Source organism: Meriones unguiculatus, assembly GCF_030254825.1.
Source record: "Meriones unguiculatus strain TT.TT164.6M chromosome 13 unlocalized genomic scaffold, Bangor_MerUng_6.1 Chr13_unordered_Scaffold_40, whole genome shotgun sequence".
Taxonomy (NCBI): Eukaryota; Metazoa; Chordata; class Mammalia; order Rodentia; family Muridae; genus Meriones; species Meriones unguiculatus.
This window is the reverse complement of record NW_026843649.1, coordinates 1,091,742-1,110,968: the sequence shown is the minus strand read 5'-3', so window position 1 is coordinate 1,110,968 and position 19,227 is coordinate 1,091,742. Positions and strand designations below refer to the sequence as shown.

The 19,227-nt window shown below is 40.4% G+C and overlaps 1 protein-coding gene across 1 annotated transcript in view; it reads right to left on the bottom strand.

Annotated features, from left to right (window-relative positions):
• The window catches only part of LOC110540592 (vomeronasal type-2 receptor 116-like), a 317,214-nt gene that overhangs the window by 215,083 nt on the left and 82,904 nt on the right, over positions 1–19,227 (bottom strand).

The window sequence follows — 19,227 nt, the reverse complement described above, 5'->3', positions numbered from 1 at the left end:
CTGTCGTTGGGTCACGATTGGACAGTTGCTTTGTGACGTCATCGCCCCGCCCCATGTCTTGGAAGCTGCTGCTACAGTATAAAATGTCCAGTGCCTGGGAGCTGGAGAAGGGATCCTTGGGTCTCTGCACATTTGATTACGTCATTAGGAGTCAGACACAGGAAATAAATCTCTTCCAAATATATAAAGGCTGGGTATGGCAGCACACGCCTGTCATCCTAGCATTCCTGCAGGCAGTGACAGGAGGGTCTCTTGAGTTTTCTTCACCCCAAAATCCCAGTATCAGATCAGTTGTAGGGATTTTGTTTGACAGTGATTAATGCTTTTTTTTTTTTTAAATTACATAACAAACTGCTGGAGGTGCCTGCTGCTCCGGATGGTACTAGGCTCAATTCCCAACACCTACCACTGTTCTGAATCCACTTCCAGCAGATCTCACAACGTCACACACAGGAAGGCGAGGCAGTTTTCTAAAAATAAAATTTCTTAATCATAACAATAAAACCTTTTATCTAAGAAGGACTGTGTGTGTTATGCCAGCATCACAAGATCCTTAGAAACCACCAGGAGACTACATGATGCAAAAGGAAGAGAGCTTTATGAGAACGATCAGACTCGGGACCGAAGTCTAACTGATGCAGCAGTAGAGAAGGGGGACCCCGAGCACTGGGTGAACAGGGTTTTTAAAGGAAAAAACTGAAATCAGGGAATGTTCATGAGAGCAAGCAGGGAGATTCATGCCTTCGCATTACAGGATTGGGTAAAAGTCATAGCGAGGTAACCCTCTAGCTGAGGCACATAATCACAATTGGAATTCTTTTAAACTACATCTGGAACATTGGGGAGAATTTGCCCAACCAATTCTCATTGATTGTTGCCGGGGAGAAGGTCTCTGTTTTCTACCAAGTATTTATTCTGTGATATTTCCTGGAGGCTGTTGCTAGGAGAGTTAACTTTGTTTTCTGCCAAGTGCACATTCTGTGATATTTTGTGGTACCCGAGTTCAGCTCCTGATCAAGATGGCTTCTCATTTCAAAATGGAGTCACCCAGGCTAATTTAAACTCTTCAATCACAGAAGTAGAAAAGTAACTAAGATGTCACACACACATGATACTTACCCAATAGAATGCCTGATCACCAAAGTTAAGATGTAAGATTCTGCCGGAGGCATAAATGTCTTCTATTGCGGAACTCTGATGAGTGTTCCCTTACATGTTGCCTGTTTTGACTGGAGTATGTTTTCACAAATTCCACAGGAAAATGAGTGTCACAAATTAGAGGCTAAAAATAGGGACTGGAGGGATGGCTCAGCAGTTAAAAGGACTTGCTCCTCTGCCAGGGGAACTAAATTTAGTTCCAGCAATCATGTTGGACTACTCACAACTGTTTCTAACTCCAGATCCAAGTGATCTGACACCCTCTTCTGGCTCTGAGAGCACCTACATTCATCTGTAAACAAAGGGAGAGAAAGAGAGAGGAGAGGCTAGAAGTTGATTTTGTGTAAATATGTGACAGGGTCTCCCATTTGTATTGTCTTTAAAAATTATATATAAACTAAAATGATCTTGATCTTCTGATCCTCTTGGCTCTACCTCCTGGGTGCTGAGATTCCAGGTGTGCAGCACCACACCCTAGTTCAAGCAGTGGTGAGGGTGGGACTCAGACATTCTCAATCAACTGAACCATGTCTAGATCTCCTAACATGACCCTTTCATTTCTCCATGCACTCTGCCTGCTGGGAGAATTTTAGGAGGAAGTGCTGATCTAATTGGATATCAGTGGGGATATTTTGGGGCTCAGTGGGACTGTACTGACTGACCATTTCCTCACCTCCTGCCCTCTCTCATTCTTCAGTTTAAAGTTCCCTCCGTGAACTCCAGGCCACTCTTGGGAGGAAAATGGCAGGCTAATTAGCGTTCAGGAACCTCCAACATCAGCTGTAAGACAGTCTGCCCTTCTTCATCAGTTCTTTTGGTGTGTACAATTATATTTCATTGCATACAGGTTTTCATAATGGATAAATCCAACTACTGTCATTTCTTTTTAAATATAACTTTTATTTATTACAATTTATTCATTTTGTATCCCAGCTGTAGCCCTCCCCTCATGTCCTCCCAATTCCCTCCCTTCCTCCCATGACCCTTCCCCAGTCCACTGATAGTGAAAGACCTATCCCCCCTCCCATCTGACCTTAAACTATTAGATCTCATCAGGACTGTCTTTCATAGTCTTCCTCTGTGGCCTGTTCAGGCTATTTCCCCCTCACAGGGAGGTGATCAAAGAGCCAGTCACTGAGTTCATGTCAGACAAAATCATAAATAACCCAGATGACCCTCAACTGAGGAATGGATACAGAAATAGTGGTACATTTACACAATGTAATACTACCCAGCAATTAAAAATAAGGAAATCATGAAATTTACAGACAATGTGTGGGAACTAGAAAAAAAAAATCATTCTTAGTGAGTTATCCTAGACAAAGAAAGACATGCATGGTATAGGCTCAATTATAAGTGGATATTAGACATATAATATAGGATAATCGTACTAAAATCTGTACACCTAAGGAAGCTAAGTAAAAAGGAGGCCCCTGGGTAAGATGCTCAATCTTCATTCAGAAAGGCAAAGAAGATGGATATTGGAAGAAGGTGAAAATAATGAACAAGACAGAGAGCCTCTGAAAGACTCTACCCTGAAGGGTATCAAAGTGGATGCTAAGACTCATAGCAAAGTTAGGGCAGAGTGGAGGGAAACTTATGAAGAAGGGGGAGATAGAAAGACTTAGAAGGGTCTGGAGCTCTACAAGGAGAGCAACATAACCAAGAAATCTGGGCCTAGGGATCTTTTTATGAGACTGATACTCCTCATTAGCTCTTCCCAAGGAGGGTGCTGTTCTGGTTTCACTTTGTGGCTGTGCTGATAAAACTTTCTACCCAGAAGCAACTGGCAGAGAAAATGATTTGACTTAACACTTCCAGGTCACAATCCATCTATGAGAGAAATCATGAAAGGACCCATGTAATAACAACCGTGCTTGGTGGCTTGCTTGCTCACAGGCTCACACTTACCTAGCCTTCTTATACTGCCCAAGATGACTAGAGTTGCCACAGTGCCACCCGAAATTGGCTGGGTACTCCTGAATCAGTCAGTAACCAAGACAATTTTCCATAGATATTCCCCAAGGCCAATAAAATCTAGTTAATTGCCCCATGGAAGATTTCCTCTCAGATGAGATTCCTATGTCTCAAGGTAACAATTAAAATGGGTTTAGAAGAAGGTGAAGCCACATGGTGAAGGCACTGGCCACCACTGGTTTCATCCCCAACAGATCTGTACAGCAACTATACATCCCTTCAGTGGACAGTCTGAAGAACCATGGAGGGTCTTTGAGAATAACTTTCTGAAGGAAACTTTGAGAACCACATGGAGCTTGGTAGAGGGGGCACACACCTTTGACCCCAGCACTTGGAAAACAGAGGCAGGTGGATGTCTGAGTTTGATGCCAGCCTGGTCTATAGAGGCGTTCCAGGATAGCCAGAGCTACATAGAGAAACCATGTCTTTAAAAAAATTAAAAATAGAGAGATAGAGAGGGAGGAAGAGAGGGAGACAGAGAGACATTATAATGTATATACTAGAGATCAAAGTGCACACATATGGCGGAACCAACAATTACAATCTAGCCACAAAGGAAGTGGCAGATGACCCTCCTTCCTGCGACACTGGCCAGGGCTGCAGCTCCCAGCCACGGGATCACAAAGGAAAGCCAATCATACAACATGGAATTTGGCCATGCTGAGCTATCAAAGCTAGTCCATTAGGTGTGAAGATGGTCAGTTAGTAATTATCAGGTTACTGAAATTCAGAAATGGCGATTGTTAATTGATAAAGGAAGACCTAGGCCCTAGTGGGCAGTGGTATTCCCGAGGCAGGGCATTCTGAGCAGTATAAGAGATAAGCACTTGGGGGCTGCAGAGATGGCTCAGTGGTTAAGAACACCAGCTGCTCTTCCAGAGGTCCTGAGTTCATTTCCCAGCACCCACAAAGGCAGCTTACAACTATCTACACTGGCATCTGAGGCTCTCTTCTGGGATATGATAAAGCACTCAAATGATTTTTTGTTTGTTTGCAAGAGTAAGTTCCAAACCACCTTATATACATACATATAGGTGGATGGAACAAACTCCAAAGAGCAAGCACCAAACCACCTTACCTACATATGCATACATCATGATGGATGGAACAAACACAAAAGAGCAAGCTCCATCCCAACCTTAACCTTACATACATACATACATACACATACATCTTTTCAGATGAAACAAATTCCAAAGAGTGTGGTCCAAACCACCGGACATACATACACCTTGGTGGATGGAACAAGACCCAGAAGGCCAGTTCAGACCACACTTTTACTCTTTTTCCACAGCTTATCTGTCCCAGCAAGATCTTTCAAGCTAAACACACAATGTGGTTTCACTCAATTTTTCTTTAAGTGAGTGAGTACAATGAATATATGCAAAAAAACAAAAAAACAAAAAACAAAAAACAAAACCAAACACATATTCCCCTATACCTTCACATGATCAAATGTTTCACGTATTTTGGGTGAAACATAAGATCAATTCCTTTGGTGCTAATTAATAATGAGCCCACCTGTATTTAATTGTAGCATGTAACACTCAAATATAAAATGGTTTAAGATGAATGTGGCACACTAAGATTTCATAAAGTGAAAAGTATTATGTTGAATGAGTTAGACAACAGTTATATTGGATATATTCAAAAGGTCTTATCACATCAACATTATTTTGTTGATGAACATTTTTTTTATCCAAAGTACAACCCTTACCCATTGCGCTATTCTTTTCTACAATCTTTTTTAATTTACTTTATAACTTATTCACTTTGTATACTTGTAATTTCTCCCTTCTCTCCTCCCAATCATGCCCTCCCTCCTTCTTCTCTTCCCCTACACTTTCCAGAGTCCAGTGATAGAGAAGGAACTCCTGCCCTTCCATCTGACTCCAGCCTATCAGGTCTCATCAGGATTGGCTGCATTGTCTTCCTCTGTGGCTTCATAAGGCTGCCCACAACCCCTCAGAGGGAGCTGAACAAAGAGCCAGCCACTGAGTTCATCTCAGGGACAGCTCCTGTTCTACATACTAGGGAACCCACTTGGACACTGAGCTGCCATGGGCTACATCTGTGCAGCGATTCTAGACTATCTGCACATACGGTCCTTCCTTGGAGAATCAGTCTCAGAAAAGATACCTGGGCCCAGATTTTTTGGTTCTGTTGCTCTCCTTGTGGAGCTCCTGTCCCGCTCCAGGTCTCCCCCTTCTTTCATAAGGTTCCATGCACTTTGCCCAAAGTTTGGCTATGAGTCTCAGCATCTCCTTCGCAAGATCCAGCTTTACAACTCCTAGGCATATATCCAAAATATCCTCAAATATACAAGGAAATTTGCTCAACCATGTCCATAGCAACTTTATTCATAATAGACAGAATCTCCAAAGAACCAAGATGTTCCTCAATTGAGGAATGGATACAGAAATTGTGGTACATTTACACAATGGACTACTACTCAGCAATAAAAACAAGGATATCATGAAATTTGTAGGCAAATAGTAGGAACTAGGAAAGATCATCCTAAGTTATCCCAGAAGTAGAAAGATACACATAGTATATACTCACTTGTAAGTGGATATTAGACATAATATATAGGGTAAACATACTAAAATCTGTATACCTAAAGAAGCTAAGTAAGAAGGATGACCCTGGGTAAGATGCTCAATTCTCATTCACAAATGCAAATGGGACAGACATTGGAAGAGGGAGAAAACAGGGAACAGGAAAGAATCCTACCACACAGGGCCTCTGAAAGACTCATTCCACTCTTCTTAATTCTACTATTTTATAGACCTATGCCAGGTATTGTTTTTCATTCATAAGCTAAAATGTGAGTTATTTCAAATTTCTGAAAATTGCAATCCTTGTTGCCAGGAACATTCAGATACATTTTACTTCTCTTTTGCCATGGTTCTACATACATAAATGGAGCTGCATATCCATAATGAAATTCTGTGACTGATTCTTGACAAGAGACTCTCACCTTTCATGTTTCCACTATTAACTGCTCACCCACTTTATATTCTGCCTGAAACCATTCTTATCAGAAGGGTGGATTATGTTTGTGGCCCTCAATATGCATGTGTAAACAGATAATACATCTAATATCACCAAATTAAAAGGTGGCATAGATAGAAACATCAAATGAATTTGGTTATATGCATTATTGAAAATGCCTGGTGCATATTTAATTGAATGTGCACTTAGTGTCAATTTGACTTCCAAATTTCACTCAGTCATAAAAAGAAAAGTTTAATGGAAATGTCAGTAAATACTTCATATATCTCTAGACACAGTATCTTCTCATATTCTAGATGGGAGAAACACCAAAAATTAACATAGAAAATCTTCAGATATATTACAAAATGACAGAAAATATTGAGAGAACAACACAAAGATGATCTTCTTATTCAAGTGTATGGAAATGCTTTTCCAGGTAAAGAGTAAAGTCACAGAACCCAGAAGTTTATACACTTGCAAGCACTTATGTTAATTAAGTCAACTCTGTGATGAGACTAGATATATGGACAGAGGAATGAAGGGGGTTGCCTGTGATGAAACTTTAATGTGGAAAAGACATGAATTCTGGTGTATACTTGCATGGAACAGAAGGTTTACACTACATAATCCCTGTGATTCCAACCTTCATATTCAAGATATTCTCAGTATACCATGATCACATCTTCTCTTGAAAGATCAGAATGTGAATTTGAAATTTACCTGCAGTGCACAAATCAGTGATTCCGAAGGTATAATGACACTGGTCCTCATCTGTTGAATATAGACACCAGTGATATTCTGCTGCACAGACATTTAAGACCTTTTGTAGTCTAAGGGTAATTATTTTTATGTGTACAATCAAATACAACTTTTAGGAAATTAACTTGAGGGTATAGGAGGTAGTTTTTTCAAAATCAATTATACTACACAATATCACTGAGGAGAGATCAATTTGTATACTTTAAAAACACAGAAAATACCAGGTCATTTTGCAGTGAGGAATGTGAAGAATGAGGTAAGGCCTGGTCCTGTCACGTTCTTCATATGACACAATGCACTTCATTTTCACCCCAAGGATTTTGTGGAGTCCTGATGAATATCACAGATCAAAATCTTAAGGAACGTACTTATATATAGAAATGTGTGTACAGACATACTCAGTATTCATAGAAGTGGAAAACTTGAGTTGGTAGCTTGCATACAATTACACTAATAAATTCTTATTTAGTAAATATTCTGGTGAAGAGATTTATATTTTCTATGTGAGTTAGCATTATTCTGACCCACAATTTCTACAGCCATCCTTTTTCTGAACACAGGTCCAAGCTGTAGGTCTTATCAAAAAGTGGCAACAAGATGTTTCTTGGGACAGAACAGGTGAATGGACTTGCCAGCAGAGCTGCTGTCTGTCCTGAATATGTCCACAAAGTCATCTATCCCTAAGTAACTCAGTGAAATGGACTCTTATTTTAAACCTTTCTTCCCCTAGAAGGAGAATCAAGTATTTGTTAATTTGCTTTTCATTATAGTTGGAATTGCTTGTAGTAAGACCCAGTTCTTCCTGTCCCAAAGCAGAGGAGGACTCATAAGTCTCTATGATCAAGGCACAGCTTATGCCATGGTACACAGACAACAACAAAGTTAGTGTTGAAGGAAGTCACTGAGTACACACTTTTTGATGGTCACAAATACCCGTAGACTGGTCTTTTTCTGATTAGTGAGTGTTTTGTAGTATAGGTATACTATGGATTTTAAAGGCATAGCATTTTTAAAAGCTATCTCAATATTTCTCCCCCCCATTTAATTAAATACTAACCTTTTTTGCATTGTTTATTTCCATAATTTCATATTAAAATTGGTTAAGATTTTTTATTAAATAATTTTGATAACCTTTTCAAAATAAATACTATAGAAATACTGTCTGACATAATATTCACATTCCATTGTCCTTTACCCTGTACTAAGTAAAGGACAATTTACTTAGTCATGCCAGCCTACTGCTGTTGCTCCTTCAGTGAACCCACGATGTGCAAGTAACACAGAGGATTCTTTTTTCCAATAACCTCATCCATTGATTACAAATGGCATCTTATCAAGCATTCTGATGTTATCAAAACTGTCCTTGAAAAACAATTACGTGGGAGCCTAAGTCTCATTCTTTCTTTACACTTTTTATATGAAGTTGGTTAAGAATTTCATACACATATGTAATGTGTTCTGATTAATTTTTCTCACTTTCTCCTATCTCCTGAGAGTTCTCCTTCCCACATTTGTGATTCTTTTGCATTATTTTTATGACAGACTGAGAATTTTCTGGGGCATTTGTTATGTAAACCTGAATTTGGAATTCTTCATTGGATACTGGTGGACTGAAGATAATGACTCTGACTCTCTCAGATTCAGGAGAAATTAGGTCACAAGTATAAACCTGATTCAAAAATCCTACACGTAAATATTTCTAAAATCCAAAATGTGAAGAAATAAAGATTTCCCACCCATCTAACATAACATCCTATAGTGAAAATACAAGCATATCATGTAACATGTACTTCAGGATACACATATACACACAAACACCTCAAATATATGAAATATTCATATTTGCTTTCCACCCTCAAGACTTGTGAATTTATGCATATATGTATGAATGTATATATACATATATGTATATACATAATATATATACGTACATATACATATACATATATGAACCAAAATTGGGAAGTAATGCTTCATGAAACCTGTAACTTCTAATTCTAATATTTCTCATTAGAAATAATCTACATTGAAAATGGAAAAATGATAACCATCCCATAAGCTTGATAATCCTCTTTTTATAATATAAATGATAATCTCAAAACATTTTTAATTACTATTCCAATTCAACCACAGAGGAACAAAAGATTTTTCAAAGAGGAACAAAATAGATTTTCTTTTAAGAAAATCAAACATTTTTTAGTTTCCATTATCTTCAAAAGTCAAAGTGAAATTCACCAGTTTCACAAACACATTGATGGAAAATGATCAGTATTTTTTTTTTTTATTTTAAATGAGTTGATTACTATCTTTCAAAATAAAATTAGGATTTCCAATTGTGGACTAAAGTGGAGCTGAGGAGAAATGACAAAGATGGACAGACAGTTGGGCCATTCACTTAGTTTAGGCCTACACTGGTCAGACACTAAGTCACCCTTTTCTAGGGTGGGAGCTTACAGTGAGAGAAAAATGTTGAGGGTTGAGTTTTCTCTCAGGGTTGAGAGAAAAATGTATGCATTTGGTTGTCTCTATAATGTATAGAAGAACTCTCTCCTTTCATTTTTTTCACAATTTATGAAATGGATCTTCAGGAATATTACTCAATAACTGGAAAATTTACGCCCCAAACTGAGACTGTTTTATTGATGTCTGTCCTAAAATCTATTTACATACTTATAAGAATACTCCTTAAAATATGTACTTGATGAGGTCAGGACCAATTTTATTTCTCTCAGAATAATATGAAGGCTATGATCATGGCCCCTAGAGATTATATGTGATGTGGTCCTAAAAACACCTCTATGCTCCAATCACAGCAGTCCTTAGCATCTGCAGGATCACCAAGCAGGGCCTACTTGGTACCAGCAGTTCCCCTGATGAGTGTAGGGATAGTGTCTGCTTCTCATCTCTTCACACTAATTTGGAAGTTATGAGTTCAGAGGCTTACATATATGATCCCCTTTGAGCAACCAATATAACCAGTGATTTTATCTTTCATATTTTAAACAGTTTTTGAGAAAAATCTTAGTGTAGTCCACAAACTTCCAATACTCATAAGTCAGCTTCAAAATAACTATAATTGCTGATATCTCTCTCCTTTTCATGATTTTTGCTATTTTTTTCTCAATTCAAACAGCAGAATCACACTTTAAATAATTCATTTTTTAAAATATGACTGAAACATTTGTGATAACAAAGTGAAAATGTGTACAGAAGAAAGTCCACTAAGCTTCAACTCTACTTCAAAAAGTCTGTGCCGCTGTGCAATTTTGAGAGTAAGAGAAATACCTCTCATAGGAATAGCAGACTAATTGGCTATCAATACCAAATGGTCAGTCCTGAAAAATATATATACAATTAATATTATACTGACTGAGCTGATTATGTAGTTACGAATACATATATATATATCGACACACATATACGTACCTTAACACATATATATCTGTGTAACAATTATTAATTAAAAAAGAAGCTATGATTTGAAAAGAGACCAAGTAAGGAAACATGGGAGGATGTGTAATAAGAAAATAGGGAAATAATGAAGTAATTATAAAGCAAAACAGAACAAAAAACTATTTTATTTTTGTACAGTAAAGCCTAATCAAAGTGTAGCCTCTAATACTATGGCAGGCATGAGGGACATACTCATAGGTTATTAGTCACAACCAAAACATCATTAAACAAGGAGAGATGTAGTTTTTCTTTTTTTTCCTTGTTCTGTCTCTTCTGAGTTTCCTGGAGCCTTGGCATAGCAAGGTCCAATATATTCCATCGTTGGTGAACTCCTCATAGGCTTCCATGTAGGTAAATATGGATTCTCCTGGGACAGGTCTCAACCTAACAGAACAGATATTCAGTGGATAATTAAAGACTAATATTCATACTAAATTTCAAAGGGTGCATAGTTTTAAAACATGGACTCAATTTGCAAGAGAAGTCATTTTCCTTGCCTCTGGCAAAAGCGACATATGGCACTCCACCAACCTGTGATATCAGGATATCAGCCACCAATGCTGGCCTCCAGGTCAACTGAAGGGGAAGTAAAAGTACTTATTATACATCTCAGAACCCACACCTGTATTCCTGTTACTTCCCAAACAAGCCTACACTCTGCTAACTCCCAAAATATTCAAGCAAAATATTTTATAAAGACAGTTTCTTTACTTGTCTGAGCTATCTCCACTTTCCTGTCTTAATATTGTTTCTTTTCTCATAGACAGCTTGGTCACATGAAATTTTTTTTTCTCCCCCCAGGTCTGAAGTTTTCTAGAATCCTCTGAACATTTTTCATCTTTTATCCATAACAAAATTCTTTCCTATAATCATCTAAGATTTGGTGTTTTTCTTTCCTGTTATCCAGATCATTTAAATTGAACATTTAAAATGTATCTGTACTTACGTGACTATTACTCTGCTAAAAACAAGGAATGTATAGCTTTTAGTTAGAAAACACTTAATGAAATGAATGAAAGTATGAAAAGAAAGATAGCAGCCAATGGTCTTCAATACACACATAAATGAAACGTATGTAATGTAAAGGGTTATGTTAAAAATAGTACCAATTCCATTTCATGATAACAGAATTGAAAGTAAAAGAGCATGTTTGGAAAACAGTTCTTGTCTAGTCTGAACCTGTATCAAAATATTGAGATTTAGGTTTCAAAGAACGTAAAATATGTCAGAAACAATGAAAGTCTGTTGAAACAAAGAATTGTGACTGAAACATGAGAGATACTCTGTAAGTTTCATAATAAAGAAATGTAGTATACACTGGACATATAATGGTCATGGACAAATCATTCAAAATTAGAATGCCTGTCTTTAAAATGATTGTATTTCGGTGACAGTAATAATCTTTGCCTTCTGCACAGTGTGCAATTTCATTAATATGTGTAATTATATACTTCTAATTAAGATAGCAAAACTCTACCAGACTGTTAGGTTCTTCATGAAGATATTCTGCTGAATAATTATGATTTTAAAAATATAACACATTTGAGTATGGGAAATAAAAACACATCAGAAGGAAATCTCTATAGTGTCACGTGGTAACCAACCCCATTATTTTCAAAATAGTAATAAATACGTGTAAAGAAAGTAATCGGGCTTTCCTAATAGCATAAACTATTTAGGTCCCAGGGAGTGCAATTATCCAAACATGCCAGTCCTGGACCTACTCAACATGCATTTTCAAAGGAATTCTGGTGATTAGAAAGAAACAAGCAAAAAACAAACAAATAAACACACATACCAAAAATAGCATTCATCAAGAATTTGTGCAAAAGTTCTGGTCCAGCAAAATAGCCATTTTCCTTGCTCCAACAAAAGGGACAAATCGCACTCTATTGACCTGTAGCTCCTATGAGGATATCAACACCCATGGTGGCCTCCAGGTTCCTTGAAGGGGAAGTAAATGGACTTGTTATATATCTCAAAACACACGTCTAGATTCCTGTGCCTTCCCAAAGAGCCTCATCTCTTTCTGCACTATCCTAATTTTCTGCATAGTCTAGAAATACCCTGATTTTTTTTTTACACAAATTAATTTATTTATAAATTTCATATCTTCATCCCAGGCCCCGTCCCTTCTCTCTTCACAGTCCCACCATCATTCTTCCCTCCCCCATTCCCTCCTTCTCTTCAGAGAGGCTCACTGTGTGTAACAACCCACCCTGACACATTACATGAGGTAGGACTTCCTCTCTCACTAAGGACAGGCAAGACAGCCCAGCTAGGGGAAAGGAAACTAAGGGCAAGCAACAGAGTCAGAGATAGCCTTCAGTTCAATGTTAGGGGTCCCACATGCTGACCAAGATGCACATCTGTTACATATGTGTAGGTGGACCTAAGTCCAGCCTGTACATTTATGAAAGCATAGTTTGTCTCTGTCTAAGCTATCTTTACTTTTCTCCTAATATTCTCCATTCTCTTCTAGACAGTCTTGGTCATATCACGTCTGCTTCTTTTTCTCTGTGCTATGAACTCTTCCAGGTGCCTCTGAACATTTTTCCTCTCTGACCCATAATAAAATTATTCCCTGTAATAATGGAGTGGCTACAATTTTAATGGTTTCTCTGTTGTTCCTGCTCATACAGTTGGAATATTTAACATATATATTTTATTAAGTGAATATTACTATGCCTAAGTCATTTCATTTCATTCAAGGAATATGTACTGACAAGCCATAGTTTTTACTTGGGAAGGATTAAAGATCCCTGTGAATTGAACAGTCAAAGAGAGACATCAGCCAAGGTTGTCATCAAATGCATCTGGCAATAATGTAAAGGTATTTTATAAAATATTGCCAATGCAATTTCATTATAAAATTGAAATTAAATGAGTATGTCTGGAAAGTCATTCCTATCTAGTAGAATCAATGTTCACATATTGAGAAATATATGTTTGAAACTAGAAGGTTGTTGAATTTGGGGCTGAAATTTGAGCAGTTTCCAACAAAACTTTGTTGGCACAATGGGTAATACAACTAGATGAAGAGAAAATAATCTCTCATATCTTGGGCATATAGTTTTGAAGGTACATGGCTATCATTCCTTGTAATAACTCAAAGCATTACTCTCTGTCATGATAACTTTGTTTCTTTGGGGGAATGGTACTGATTATTGCTAACAGGAGTAGCTTTTCATGAAAAAAAAAAAAAAACTGTTAAGAATTAGCTCACAGGTTCTAGAGAACTCAAGACAGAACACTTCCTGAGACCATTAGTCTAGCATGAAAATCATAATGAGCATTTTAAAATACCTTTACATCGGAGCCTGGAATGGAGAACCTTTCACTGGGCAAAAAATTATCCTTTTCTTTCCTGGCACTAACCAAAATGGCTACAGCAGTTTGTAGACAAACCCCTGAAGTGTAAACATTCTGTAGTAGTCAGGGGGAGAAACCACTGTGATGTCAACATTCCAAGGCTCAGGCCATAACTGACAAAGTGACGCATGCATTTCAAATTTTGACTTTAAGACATTGATTTAAAAAAAAAAATTGAGCCACATGTGTTTTGAAGAAATATTCAAAACTGTGTGTGTGTATGCGTGTGTAATAGATATATGATATAGACAATAGACAAAGAATAGATGTTAGATAGAAGGATAGATAACTATAATGCTATCAGCACAACAATAGGAGGAATACTTATATAGGGTCAAATAGGGGGAATACTTGTACAGGGTCAAATAAAAGGGGAGGACAACCTTCCCTAACAGTGGACTAGGGGAAGGGTGCAGGGGGAGAAGAGGGAAAGAGGGTGGGATCTGAGATGAGGGAGAGGGCCACAGCCACAATATAATTTGAATAACTTGAAATAAATAATAATAATAATAATATTTAAAAGACAGTAATGTAAAAATATCGGGAAATTTATATTCATCTCCAAAGATTATTAATTCCTAATTTTTTAACCTGTTAAAGGCCCAGGTAAAAAAAGGCAGCAAGCAAAATCATTAAAACTCTGAAACTTAGAGTCTAATACATGCAAAAATCATAGAATACTTGAAAGATGAATGCGCTTTATTGAGATATGGTCAGAAAGCTTCATGCACAAAGAAGTCAGAAAGCTTGAAGGAGAGGAGTACACATGCTTATGAGTATACAGTAAATTTTATATATTAGTCCTAGATACACAAAGAATTGTAACTGAAACATGGGAGATGCTCTGTACATTTAGTAATAAAATATGTAGTATACTTTGGACATATAACAACCATGAACAAACCATTCAAAATTAGAATTACCTGTCTGTATGGTGATTGTATTTGGTGATAGTAATGATTTTAGACTTCTGCAAAGTTGTATAATTTCATTAATACATTTAATTATACAGTTCTCTTTAAGATAGCAAAATTCTACCAGACTGTGAGATTCTTCATAAAGATGTTCTGCCAAATAATTATAATTTTAAAAATATGACACATTTGAGTATGGGAAATAAAAACACATCATAAGGAAATCTCTAAAGTGGCATGTGATAACTAAACCCATTACTTTTTAAAAGGACATAATAGGTGGGAATAGTTTAATCAGGCTCTCCTGATTACACTATTTAATTTAAATAATTTAAAAAACAAGTTTAAACTTGTTAGGTCCCACGAAGTGCAATTATCCAAAAATGCTCAACATGCAGTATCAAAGGAATTCTGGTGATTAGAAACAAACAACAACAAAAACAGACAAACAAATAAATACATATACCAAAAACAGTATTCATCCAGAATTAGTGAAATAGTCCTTGTCCAGCAAAATAACCATTTTTCTTGCTGTGACAAAAGGATCATACTGCTCTCTACTGACCTGTGGCTCCTATCAGGATATTAACACCCATGGTGGCTTCCAGGTTGCCTGAAGGGGGAGTAAATGTACTTGTTACACACCTCAAAACACCCATCTAGATTCCTGTGCCTTCCCAAACAGCCTCATCTCTTTCTGCACTATCACAATTTTCTAAATATTCTAGAAATTACCCTGTCTTTCTTTCCACCAATTAATTAATTAATTTCATACCTTCATCACAGGCCCCCATCCCTTCTCTCCTCACAGTCCTACCATCATTATTCACTCCCCCATGACCTCATTCTCTTCAAAGAGGCTCACTATGTGTACCAACCCACCCTGACATATTACATGAGGCAGGACTAAGAGCATCTCGCTAAGGGGAAGGGAATTAAGGGCAAGCATCAGAGTCAGTGAAAGCTCTCAGTCCAATTGTTAAGGGACCCACATGTTGCCCAAGCTGCACACCCGCTACTTAAGTGAGGGGGGCCCTAGGTACAGCCTGTGCATTGATGAAAGCATACTTTGTCTCTATCTAAGCTACCTCTACTTTTCTCCTAATATTCTCTATTTTCTTTGAGATAGTCTTGGTCATATCAAGTCTACTTCTTTTTCTCTCTGATCTGAATTCTTCCATGTGCCTCTGAACATTTTTCCTCTCTCATCCATAAAAAATTACTCACTGTAATAATGGACCAGATGCTATTTTGCTGGTTTCTCTGCTGTCCCTGCTCATACAGTTTGAATATTTAAAGTATATATTTTATTAAGTGAGTATCACTATGTCCAAGACATGTTACTTTGTTTAAGGAGCCCCGGTCCTAGTGTGGGTGGCTCCTCCTCACATGCTGAGGAGGCCCTAGATGGATGACTCCAGGGTCTGGAGAAAGCAGAGCTCTGTCAGCCCTGGAGACCTTGGCTCTCCGCCACATTGCTGTACTCCCTGGCCTCAGGGCATGGAATCTCTTCCCCCAAGAGCTCACATCACCTCTGGCTACACAGCCTTCCTCCTTTCCTCCCTCCCTCCTTCCTTCCCTCTCTCCCTTTCTTCCCTCCCTCCATTCCTTCCTTCCCTCACTCCTTCCTTCCTTCCGTCCTTCCCTCCTCCCTTCATTCCTCCCTTTCCTCCCCTCCCACTTCTTCTTCCCCCCACTGCCTGGCCTGGCTGGTCTGGAACTCTGTATACCAGGCTGCCTCCAACTCCATGGAGACCAATCTTCATCTGACTCCTGGAATTAAAGACATGTGTCCCTAAGTCTGGACCTGTATTTCAGGATTTATTTATGTCTTTTTTTTTTTTTTTTTGAGACAGGGTCTCTCTATGTAGCCCTGGCTGTCCTGGACTTGCTCTGTAGACCAGGCTGGCCCTGAACTCACAGAGATGCCCCTACCTCCGCCTCCCTGAGTATTGGTGTCACAGGTGTGCTATACCACCCAGCTAATTTATGTATATATGCATGTAAGCATGTATGTATGTATGTATGTTTGTATTTTTGCATACATCACATGTGTGCCTGGTGTCTGTGGAAGGTGGAAGAGCATCAGAGTTCATGGGCCTGGTCGTGAGCTGCCAAGGGGGTGTCGGGAACCAAATCCTGAGGCCTAGGCGAGTGCTCTTAACTGCTAAGCCATCACTCCAGGCCCTATACTACTTTTTGTATTATCACACTTGTTGCATGTATGTGTGTGTGTGTGTGTTTGTGTGTTGCATGCATGTTCTATCTTCTCGGCTCATTGCATTATTTTTTGGTGTGTGTGGGGTAAGGTTCTATCATCTAGCTCAGGCTAGCACCGAGCTCAGAGCAATCCCTCTGCTTCAGCCTCCCAAACCTGGGCATTCCAAGACCGAGCCCATAGCCAACTGTGTAAACTGAGAAGCTGTGTCTGTGCACAGCTGTGTGGGCTGCTGGCTTCAACACAGCACCAAGCTTTCCTTGTGACGAGGGTGGCTAAGAACCACCACCCACCCACCTGCCAGGGACTGTGCTCCTCCTGTCTTAGGGACTCTGGGGCCAGCTCTTCTGCCAGGCACTGTGGCAAAGTGGCTCAGTGGATAGTGCATGCATGGCCCGGGCTGCACCCCAGTGCTGCCAACTGCCACTGGAGAGACATACCTTGAAATCCCAGATCATCATGGCCCCATTGATGCCAGTGGTGTATAATTTGCAACTGTCCTGCTGGTCCACCTCGTAAATGGACACCTGGCTAAAAGAAGAGCGAGACCATGAGGTTGGTGGAGGGAGTGAGGCCATTGCCCCAAGCCCCGCACCGAAAGATGGCTGGGGGTGCACTAGGCTCCAGATTCCTCAGGGCCACACGACAAGACCCTGTCCTAGAGTGGGAGGGCTCACTCACCCGGGATGTGGCCGAGACTACATCAGGCCCTGGCCAGGTCCCCAAAGCCACATACACTGGCTACTGGTGCTTGCATGGAGACCTACCTATCTGAAGGTGGAGGCCAGAAGGCTACAAGGTCAGGGGGCTGCAGGGATGGGTCAGAGGTTGAGAGTGCTGGCTGCTATTCCAGAGGTCTTGAATTCGAGTCCCAGGACTCACACGGTGGCTCATAGCCATCTGGTGCAGAGGAGAGGGAGAGGGAAAAGGAGGGAGAGAAAGAGAGAGGGAGGGAGAGGGATGGAGAGAGAGAGGAAGGGAGAGAGAAAGAGGAGGGAGAAGGAGGAGGAAGGAGGGGAAGGTAGAGGGAGAGAGAAGAGGAATGGAGAAGTAAGGAAAAGGCGAGGGAGAGGGATACAGGAGAGAGGAGAGCGAGGAAGTGGGAAGGAGAGGGAGGGGAAGGCGGCAGGAGGAAGACAGGGAAGGAGGGAGGAAGGAGAAAAGGCCACAGCCTCAGCATGGGGCTGGTAGGGACAGAACAGGGCTCAGCAGATGCAGACACAAAGAACTACTTTTTCCTTCCAAGCTCAAAAGTGACCGGAGCATGGCTGAAGCCAACCAGTCCTCAACAAGGCCTCTGAAAGCAGCCTGCTTGGGCAGCCACAGCCTTCCTGGCTTTTGAAATCGGCCTTCAGGAGTTCCAGGTTCCATCCCAATCCACAACCCCAAAGGAAACAAACAAATAGGGAGACTCCCTACAGAGCCTTCACCCCAAGATGCCTGCAGAACTGGGCAGACAGGGGATACCCGGGTGAGCCAACCCATCTGCAGAGCTTCCAGAGAGACTCCTCCTCCTCCTCAGATGCCAGCCTGGCTGGCCTCAAGGCGTGGAGGCCCCAGCACAGCCGGTGAGAAGGGCCTTTACACACTCACAATCATTTCAGGTTGTTATTAGTTCGTTAAGCTGTGTTTTTGGTATATAGGTCAGTAAACGACTATGAGAATCTGTTCTCTCCCTTCTCCGTGTGGGCTCTGGACAGCACATGCGCCTTGTTTGACTGGCACAGGCAGTGGCACCCTGCAAGTGGGCACACTGTGTGCGGGAAACTGTGTGTGGGGGAGGGTGTGCGGAGCATATCCTGGGACTGGCACAGGCAGGTGGCACCCTGAGAAGGGGCACACTACAGGAGACTATGTGCAGGGGACTGTGTGAGGGGAGCACCCTGGGAATGGCACAAGCGGGTGGCACCCAGCTAGGGTGCCCACTGCGGGGAAGTGTGTGCGCGGGAGGGTGTGTGAGGCAAGTCCTGGGCCCAGCACAGGAGGCATCCCAGGAGGGGCACACACTCACCTCGGCCACCATGCTCTTCTCTGAGGACAAACTGAGCAGTGGCAGAAATTCTGTCTTCAGACTCGACACACTGCACAGGGGAAACACGCATCACACATGGTTCTCCTCCTTTGTGAAGTGCACACTGAGGACCAAACTTGGGCAGTGCCACCTTCATGTGAGGGTCCTACCCTGCAGACCAGGCTGGCCTCAAAGGCATGATCCCTTTGCCTCGGCTCCCCGGATGCTGGGATTGTGGGCCTGCACTACCGTGCCTGGCTTGGAAGAGTGTATTCATGTGGAAGGGTGAAATCTTGACACCAAGGTCTTTGGCTTGACCTTTGTGGCTCTTTGACCTCCCCCACCACCACAGAGGGAGGAGCAGTATT